The sequence below is a fragment of the Rosa rugosa genome, chromosome 1 (assembly GCF_958449725.1).
Source record: "Rosa rugosa chromosome 1, drRosRugo1.1, whole genome shotgun sequence".
NCBI lineage: Eukaryota > Viridiplantae > Streptophyta > Magnoliopsida > Rosales > Rosaceae > Rosa > Rosa rugosa.
In genome coordinates, this window is record NC_084820.1 from 50,140,137 (window position 1) to 50,150,404 (window position 10,268).

Here is a 10,268-nt window from a genome sequence, read left to right on the forward strand (position 1 = left end):
GGTGGTGACCTGGGATTCTGGAAGAAGTCCAGATAAGAACTTGCGTGACTGATTTTCTATTTGATTTGGAATAATCTTAAAGTTTCCTAGCAAGCCTTGCTTGTTTAGTCCTAATGGGAAGTTTTAAATTCAACAAATGCTTAGATTATCATTGAAAAATGTAAATGCGATGTTTCTTATATATTGAAGTCGTTCTTATGCACCGTCATGCTATTTACTTTTCTATTGTTCAAATTTACTGGATATGCATAAGGGAAAAAGTTGTTACAGTACGTATCATTCAAATTACTTGACTTGCTATAATTTTGATATGTTAGACATTAATAGTTTTAGGGGTGATTCCTTGTAATTTTATTCAACATTCGAATATAAATTTACTTGACTTGCTAATGAAGCCATTGAACAGATATTTAATGACGAAATGGTGTTAGCTCAGTGGTTAGAGCACACACTACCTAATGACGAAGTCATGAGTTCGAGTCACCATGGGGGTACGTATGAGTGAAATCCTTTGATCCTCTTTTAAAGAAAGAAGAAAAAAAAAAAGCCGTCTGGTTATATATCCTCTCATCTTTCTCCTCGTCCCTTGTATTTGCATCTATGAATTTCAGATGCAAAAAGTTGTACAATGAGAAAAGTTTCTAACTCAGCTAAATCAGTTCTAGTGCTTCTAAACTTTAATTTTGAACTGAATCGTTAAGTAATAAGTGTCCCTATTGTAGTGATTGGATATGGACATGAACTAATTAACTCTAACTCCAATACTAACAATTGTATTTAGCAAAAGATACAAAAAAAGAAAAGAAAAAAAGAATAAGATGTTGCTTATGGTTTCAACTATTAGATGTTTAGCTATGTCTGAGTAGATCACTTCTGAAAATTTTATTTCAAGTTGCTAATCACGCGTTAAAGTATTGAACTAAAACAAATCAATAGATGAACTAAATTTGTCAAATCTGAATCTTTCATGTTCATAAATGATAAATCACAATTATATATAAATGCCTTAACTATTTTCAATTCGGTTGAAAATTTTCAGAAATGATTTACTTATGAATATATAAACATTTAACAGTTGATTTGTCGAAATGTGATCGAAAAGTAGGTCTCACAACTATTGATTAGAAAGTTCTCATGAAGCCCTCATTTTTCTTGATGATTATTTTAAGGGAGTGAAATTTGCACTTCCCTTTTTACAAATGACACTCCCTTTCAACTTTTATCAGCCAAACTTCCCAAACTGCCCCTATTTGTTTTTCATGCTTTTCTTTTTCTTTTGGCACGCTCATCGTCTTCCTTCCCTCTTTCAGTTCAGCAATATCTTTTCTGCTCTCTTCTCCTCAATTTCTTTACCTCCACCAGAAAAATCTCAACTTAACCTGACATTTTTTTTTTAATCTATTTTCAATCTCATTTCCTACCTTCTTCTGCTAAATAAGATTCAACTTAATTAAGGCGATTCACCTAGCAAAATTCAATTGTTTAAAAATATTCACCTGTTAGCTAGTGTGTTTAATACCTATTGCAGCTTTGATATTGATCCTAGAGGACCCAGACTCTGGACATGCTTATTCATACTTTGGATTCTAAGATTCTATTTTGTTTTTTTTATCAACTACGTTATTGAGAAATGATATTTATAGTTTGTGGTTGAGAAGATGAAAAGAAGGCCATCATAACGTTTCAATTACTGTGAAATGAAGGGAGTGCACATCAGATCTTAGTGGAAGGCTTCTAATTGTTCATGGGTTCTGAACTTCTGATCAGTCAAAAAGAGAAGAAGGTAGACGGAGAAGAGAGCACTACTAGAATTATGTCATTAGACATCACCACTATTAAATCAGTCGGAATTGCACGCGATGTAAAAAATACATGCTAACATCGGTTTATGAAATATCGATTTTTATTGTGATTATAAACATCGGTCATTAAATTAACCGATGTGTAAAGTCTCGTTCAAAAATTTTGAAAAATTTGCGGAGGGACTAAGTTAAAAATTTTAGAAACGCGGGGGGACTAAATTTTCATTCCCTCCATTCCTCCAACACTATTTTTTTTCACTCTGAAACTTTCGAACCGTAATGACTAACTCTCACTCCTTCCAAACCCTACTCGGGTGGTACCCCCCCCTCCCCGGACTCTCACTCTCTCTCTATGATGAACAAGCTCCGGAATTTGGTCTTTTCCCTTAAACTCTGTTCGATCTCCACCGCAATCCTTTTTCTCTTTCTCTCCGTTCTCGATCTAACTCAACAAATTGAGCACTTGGTGGCCACTGTGTTGATCTAGATCCAGGGCTTATGGGCTTATTCTTTTTGGGTATTTCAATTTGGCTCTTTCCAGTCGTTCCTCTTCCTCTCTCGTGCGAGGTCATTCAACTCAGATGCTTTCAATTCAATGGCGAGGTCATTCGTGCGAGTTTCGTTCTGTCCGAGCGCAATTTCGATTCAACTCGGATGCTTTCTCTTCTCTGCTGACGGAGAGTTCGCGTCTTGGGTCAGTTCTCAACCTCTTTTTGCTTGGTTTCTGTGTAGATTGGAGCAGGCCTCTGGCCTCGCAGGTGTGCGTCTAGTGTGACCGGACAGGTTGCTGTCGGAGGTGATTGGGATGGAGATCGGAGACTGGGGCGTTGGGATTTCGATCTGTTTGGTTTTTATTTGATGACGGTGGCTGCACGGAGACTGGGTGAGCGGAAGATGGTGGTGACTGGGTGTGTGGCGACGGTCGGGGATTCGGATCCGGCAGTAGGGTTGTTGACCCTCTGGGTTTGGGGATGGAGACGGTGGGAATATAGGCTCGGGTGTTGATCTTCTTCATGGAATTGGGCATGCGAGCTTTGTGTTTGTGGTGGTGGGTGATGTGTGGTCAACGACGATTGGGGTTCGGTATCGGCGCCAAACAGATTATGGAGGAGCCTACAATCCTGCAGCAGTGTCCAAACACGGTGTACTACATATTATCACATTATATTGGTTTATTTCTTATTTTCTTTCCATTCTACTAGTCGGTCACAGTGTATTATTAACATTCGAGGTGTTGCCGACAAGTTTGATGGAGAGGATAACAATAAAGCAAATGAAGTCGTCCTGAGTATTGTTGACCTTACTGGTTCTATATTACTTATATGTAGTCTTCATTGGCTCTAACTTTTCTTCTCTTTCATCCTTGGTGACACCACACACACATTCAGATTAGATATGGATGACATGTGTACCTAACTCATTGTGTGCTTTTAGTTGTAGCCATATATGCTTAAATGATTAATATACCAATTGATACTGAAAATCTGAAATAGGGCTAGACATGGTCTTTCGAGTCCCTATAATATCTGTTACAATTGCTTAGGACTATTGTTACTGATGCAATGATCTTTGGACAGTTGACCAAGTACTTGAGAGACTATTTGGAAGGCAAGAAGGAGATGTCACTGGTAATTTTTTTTTTCCCTTCCAAATTGTTTAACTCGTTAAATTTTTTCAGAAACCTCTGATGAGTACTATTGAAAATCAGTTTGCATTTTATTGTGTATCAAGTTTCTTTGAAATTATTCATGTGATTGATTCGTTACTATTACAGATTTTAACAGTAAAATCAGGAGAAGAAGATTATCGTGATACATCGCACCTGCTAAGACAGGCCTCACCTTATATGGAAATCAAGTACAACTTTACAACACCTTAATGTTGTCCTTCAATTTATTTTTCACATGAGTTGTTAAGAGTTTTTATACTATATGTGCAGGTTTAATAATGCTGAAGACCCTTCAAATATTCCGAACAAAAGGCAAATCCAGTCTTTGTCTAGAACTGAGCAGCGCAAAAGAATGAAATTAACCGGTTCTGAGTCTTGCGTGGTATGTCTTGTTTTTGAGTTGTTCACTTATTTATATCATGTAATTACATCTCTGTGTCATAATTTAACTGGCAGCTTTAGACTTTTTTTGTTCCATTATGCTTCTTTAAATGATTGACGTAAGGTTATTTCACTCCCTTTTTTTTTCCCTGCAAGTAAACTCTGGATCCTTATTAAATTATTTTGACTGCATTAATGTAACTCTGAAGGATACATATGGCTCCTGATGATGACCTAAAATGATTTCTTCAGGGTTGATATTTCCTTATTGACTTGGTTATTTAACTCCTTGGTATGTGTATATACGTGCACGCATTTCCCAAGCTTCTGTTGAAATCTTTACATGAATTCCAGGGCATGAATATATTCTTTTAAGTTAAAGAAAATTTTATTTTCATATATTGGTTTACCTTATTGTTTTCTTCTTTTTACTGCATAGCCTTATTTCCTAATTATCTTTTGGCAATGTCTAATACTTGCTTGTTTTGTTATAGCGGCACAAAGAATCTACAAGGTGGAATTAAGTAGTGGTTCAAAACCGTGTAATGTTGACACTGCAGATGGAGAGAGAAACCATCAGATTATGCAGAGTTTTGCTAAAGCTATATGGAATGTTTTGAAGGATTACAACAAAAAACTATAGGTAATCAAGAGTCTCATACATTCAATTCATGTAGTTAGTTAGGTAAACTGATTCCTATCATCCAGTTCCTAATTTTGATGCCCATTTGTTGATCAAGCTGAGGCAGTATTCATTCTTTACTTTGGTTCCTTTCCTAACTAGCTCAACTTCCATCAATTATATGTTCAAAAGAAAACCTACTCATCTATCTGGTCATAAGTAGGTGGCGGATGATGAAATCAATGTAGTCGGAATCACATTAATGTAAAGCATCCATTTTCTTGAATCAATGTAGGTCCTGTCATGGAGGATTTGAAATGCGTTGCTGTACTACCATTGTACCATATATATGTTAATGTTATTCATTTTGAACCTCCCTACCTTGGATTTGCTTTATTCTGAATCTTTCAACCTGCTTCACTTCTCCAATTGTTTCTCTAGCTTGTCTTGAACAAATCTCAAAAACCTTTGTTCTTATCTTTTTAAGAGAAAATTTGCATTGCTTCTGTGTTATCATGTAAAGTTGGAATAGATATCTAGAAGGGAAATTTGTAATGTTTTTGTCTGTTTCTCCTTTGGTTATTGTCACAGTGGTCCAGGCAGAGCTGGTATATGCACCACACCATTGCATTCCCACTTGGTTAATGAGGGTTTTGCTAAACTGTAGCATCTTCCATATAACAGGAAAGTGACTAAACTGTATTCCAGGTTGCAGATGAACTTGTAGCAGAGTTTTCTGACCCTATCAATGGTGTCACATCCCCTGATCAAATTGACGAGGTGCGCATTGAAGTGGCTGATTATATACAGAGTTTGATGTAGAAATGTGACTGCCAAGATGTTTTTTGAGTAAGGCTAGCTAGTTTTGGCTTTGAAGCAAAGCTTGGTGTGGAGCTTTTGTACATTGTTGCTCATATGTTTCCAAGCTAGCTTTTGTAAGTTTAGGGGTTTATTTTGTGAATTATGTTGAATCATGAAATTTGGAAAGAAAATTAATGGGAAAGCCCCTTATTTTGGATGATGAGAAATGCAATTTTTTTCCCAGCAATAGCTAAATGCAAACTTTTCACATCATGCTTGTCAAAATAAAGTGAAGTATATTAAAGTATAATAAAACAGTAATGCCAAGGAAAACGAAGTCAGTTGAGAGATTAGAAATCAATATCAAAAATGAAATCGATGTGCTATGATTATCAATATATCGAATTGTAACTCAAAACCGATGTAATCAAAACTACTGCACATCGATTTCTAATCACCAAACCGTAATCTATTATGAACATACAAATCACCTACCATGGAGCAAACTGATGTGTGGTCAAAAGGTGAACATCATTTCTGAATAAAAAAACGATGTAGAATAAAGATACAGACATCGTTCCTAAGAAAATAATGTGGCAACCTACATGTAAAAATGGCCACGAACAAACAATACTCATGGGAACTGATGTCTACAAGTGTACTGGACATCGCTTCTGGAATAGAAATCGATGCAAATGTTCACGTAGGTATTGTTCGACATATACTTTATTAAGCATAAAATGTGAAAATATGAAGAATTAGACATACCTAACATACAAAAATATGATGATTATAACGATTATACATCGATTTGTTTTTTAGAATCGATGTTGGTTGTTGTCTGGGACATCGGTTGAAAACGCGCTTATACTGATGTCTATACTTTTCTCTACACCCACTAAGACATCGGTCGAAAATTAGTTTAACATCGGTCCAGAACCGATGTCTATGAACAAAATTCTAGTAGTGGAGGGACCAAAAAGACGGGAAAGTAAAGAAGGGCAATTGTGGAAATAAGAGTAACAAAAAAGTAGTGAGAGTGTCATTTACAAAAAGGGGAGTGCAAATTTCACTCCCCTTATTTTAATGGTCTTCATTAGGACCCCTTCATTTTTATGTTTGTAAAGTGTAATTGTAGAGAAATTCTTCTAGCAAGTTAACCAGCAGAGCTAGCAGATCTCAACTGTTGATATTTATAGGCAACATTTTTTTAAGGGTCAGGATCAATGGACGTCACAATATTTGACACACTTTTTGACACTTCATTTGAGCCCTCAGATATAAAGACATTTAATGGTCATGATTAATTATGGCAAATGACTTGGCATAAAATTTATTCTTTAAAATTTATTCTTAACAAAAAAAAAAAAATTACGTAAAACTTTTGTAAAAACAAAAATAAAATAAAAGGTTTAACAAAAAATGATTAACAACTGAGAATACAGTAAAAAAGAACGAAGAAAAAAAAAACAAGAACAACATAACACGATCTCAGATTCTTGTTAAGTGGAAGATTGATAGACCAACTGTTCAGTACATCAAAAGAAAATAAACAATAACCCAGAAACATTCATGGAGGAATCTTGCATTGAACATAAAGCCAAGAAAACCACAATATGTAGAGAGGGAGAAAGAAGATGATTGATCACCACAATTTTGATTCTCAGTTACAGGTTAGAGAACAATTAGAAAACCATATCCATCAAAATTATGGTTGTAGGTTTCTCTTTATTGCATGATTTAGGTTTTGAGATTGGGGTTAATTGTTCATAGGCTTTGTGAGTTGTAAATCGTTAGAGAACACATACACACAGATATAAACACACATCTGGGAGAAGATCAACAAACCAATTTTGTAATGGAACAAATTTCCTGTACCAAAATATCAAAAGAATTCTTATAAAAAAGAAACAATTGTGAAGAACTTGTGTTCGCAATATTTAGGAAATTCCCATTTGTTTCATCTTTATTACTTTGCCAATGAATGAATGGAAGAATGGAAAATGGCGTTCTTGTTCAGAAAATGAGTTCTTGCTCTTTAGATCTTTCATTTTTTTTTTCTTTTTGAACGTGTTTTTCTGTTTTGTAATATCTTGATATCTTGTTAGACTTATTATTTTATTTTAGAAAAGAATTTTTAACAAATTTTATGTTTTTGTTGGGAGGAAATTTAATACCATGTCATTTTCCATAACTAATCTTGACCATTGAATGTGTTAATATCTAAGGGTTAACATAACGTGTAAAAAATTGTTTCAAATAGTGTGTCCATTAATAACAAAAAATTATAGTTGATGTTATTCAGCCATCCATACTTATTGGTGCAAGTGCATGTGCATGTTGGTGCACTGAATACTGTATTTTAAACGGTTAGCACACATTTTGATTTTTGTGTTTGCTTTAAAGAAGACCCACATTAATTGCATGATGTACTAGATTTTTTTTTTTTGCGTACTAGATCAATTCTTTACGAACAATTCTCAGGTTCACCCCTTAGGTGAATAAACATATTCACCTTCTCTTGTGATTAAAGCATAATAACTTTATAATTTTCTAATCCAACCATTCATGTTGTATAATGTAATACAAAGATTAGTTTTGTAAAAAATCAATCAAATTGAAGACCTTTTAATTATTCATTTCTATGAAATACATGGACGGTTCATCATAATAGCAGTAAGTGTTGTTAGAACCGTCCATTTGTTTGATTCAATTAGATAATTAAATGATTTTTGATTCGATTGATTTTTTACAGTGATGGTCTTTAAAGGCTGATTTAATATATGGATCGTTGGATATTGGGAAAATTTCACAAATGGTCACTCAACTATGACTCATTCGACACTTTGGTCATTGAAGTTTCAAATATATCACTTTGGTCACTCAACTATTACATTGTCAATCACTTAAGTCACTTTGTTAATTTTTTTCATTAAAAAAAATTATAAAAAATACTCTTTGGGTGACTTAAGTGATTGACATTGTAATAGTTGAGTGACCAAAGTGATATATTTGAAACTTCAGTGACCAAAGTGTCGAATGAGTCATAGTTGAGTGACCATTTGTGAAATTTTTCTTAAATTTATTAAGTAAAAGTGAGTTAATCTATAATGGAGGTGAATATGCGTGTTCACCGTAAGAGTGAATCTAAGAATTGCTCATTCTTTACAATGACAGATTTAGTAATACTGTTCAAACTTATTGATTTAACTTTTGTTATAAGTAATCGTCAACAACTTTGAATTGTATTCTCCATATTATTAGTAACAATTTATTCGATTTAATGAATTCATACCATCAAAAAGATGTCACTAGATTACCAAATCTCATGTGGTAAATTGGGAATGGCATGCATGGGCATGATTATATGAGGAGCCCACATCAGTCGATGAATAGAAATTCAAGAGGAAGTGGGTACGGCCGATTAGCTTTGAATAATTGTTATTTGTTAATGCCATCCTCAAGTCCTCAACTGCTGATATTCTGTATATTTTTGCTCAATTATTTTCTTAAAATAAGATTTTTCTCCCTCTTTAGCTATGTATAAATAGCCACATACTTGCTCTAAATGAGATGACTCTTCCCCCAGCCCTTTGCATCATCACTTTCAAAAGCTCTCTTCTAGGAAGAGAGATGTTTTAGTTCCAAGCAGATAAAACATTTAAATCTCCACCAACCCATTAATTCCTTCCTCTATTTCCAAGAGAAATTGAGTAGGTGCTTTTCCGTTCATGTTCTTCACAAAAAAAATTCAGAAAGCGAAAACCATATTCAGTCTTACTTTTGTGCGTTCTTATTAATCACGTTCCCTCTTTCATTTGTTGACAAGCTCACATCACCTCCTTTTGAAAATTCTTTCAAACAAACTTCAAATAAAAACAAAATGTAATGCATGATTTTAATTTTTAACCACCATTTGCCTAAAACGCTCTGTTTCTTGAAACACTAAAACTCAATCGTCTCTGCAATCAAACAGAGACTTGAGCATTCTCTCTTAAGTAAATTCCGACTTCTCTTCCCTTTTCATGTTCTGGGTAAGTCCCATTTTTGTCTAAACTCATTTTCTTTTTCAGGAAGGTGATTAAAAATGGAGGGAACAGAGAGAGTAAAAGCAGGTACAAATCGAAGAAGCAGAAGCAGAACTCCGAGTTGGAGCATGGAGGAAGTGTTTGTGAGTGCCACGCACTCTCGAAGAAGCAGTAGAGCTGAAGACGAAGAGGCTCTGACTTGGGCTGCCATTGAGAAACTGCCAACATATGATAGACTAAGAACAGGGATCATCCAGTCCATTGTGGAGAGCGAGAATCCTCGAAGGAAAAACAACAAAGTGATGCACAAGGAAGTTGATGTTCTGAAGCTTGATGTAACCGACCGTCAAGATTTCATTGACAGGATTTTCAAGGATGCAGAGGAAGATAATGAGAAGTTCTTGAAGAAGTTCAGAAGCAGAATTGATAAGTAAGTTCTTGTTTTATCTTTTATCTTTACCATAAGAATATGTGAACTTAACAAAAATAGCATCTTTCAGACCCTTTCGACTTTTAGTTCTCTTTTGAAGAATATTGAAACGTAACCATTTTGAGGGGTTCAATCATGCTCGAAGTAGTTCGAGCTCTCCTTATCAAGAGTTTCAGATGTAATGTTCTAAAGATATTTACCCAAATTCTTAGCCAAATGGTTTCCTCCAATACGTCTGTAGCACATTTGATTAGTTACCTGATTGCTATGGTGCGTTATTTATAATCGGGGATCACTTTCGTTTAACTTTTCTTCAACGTCCTGGTTAGTGTCCAAATGGAAACTTCAGATGTAAAAAACAAGCCTAACTGCTTAAGTCGTTATCTCGGCGAGGATCTTTGCAGGCATGGCAAGCAAGCCTAATAACCATCAATGATCTATACAATGAGCAATCTTTATAATATATAATATATTTTACTTTTCTAATAAATTATGTATTTATCTTGGTTTGATAGATTGTTTTGCTCTATCTTGT

The 10,268-nt window shown here is 34.7% G+C and overlaps 1 long non-coding RNA gene across 3 annotated transcripts; it reads left to right on the forward strand.

Annotated features, from left to right (window-relative positions):
- Positions 1-1,840: 1,840 nt before the first annotated feature.
- LOC133725288 (uncharacterized) lies at positions 1,841-6,217 on the forward strand. Of its 3 annotated transcripts, none has more exons than XR_009854336.1 (5): positions 1,841-3,430; positions 3,577-3,659; positions 3,742-3,853; positions 4,347-4,495; positions 5,066-6,217. It is a non-coding gene; the product is annotated as an uncharacterized LOC133725288 (long non-coding RNA). The 3 variants fall into 3 exon arrangements; XR_009854337.1 differs by having other exon boundaries at positions 5,183-6,217; XR_009854335.1 differs by having other exon boundaries at positions 4,347-6,217.
- The last annotated feature ends 4,051 nt before the right edge of the window (positions 6,218-10,268 follow it).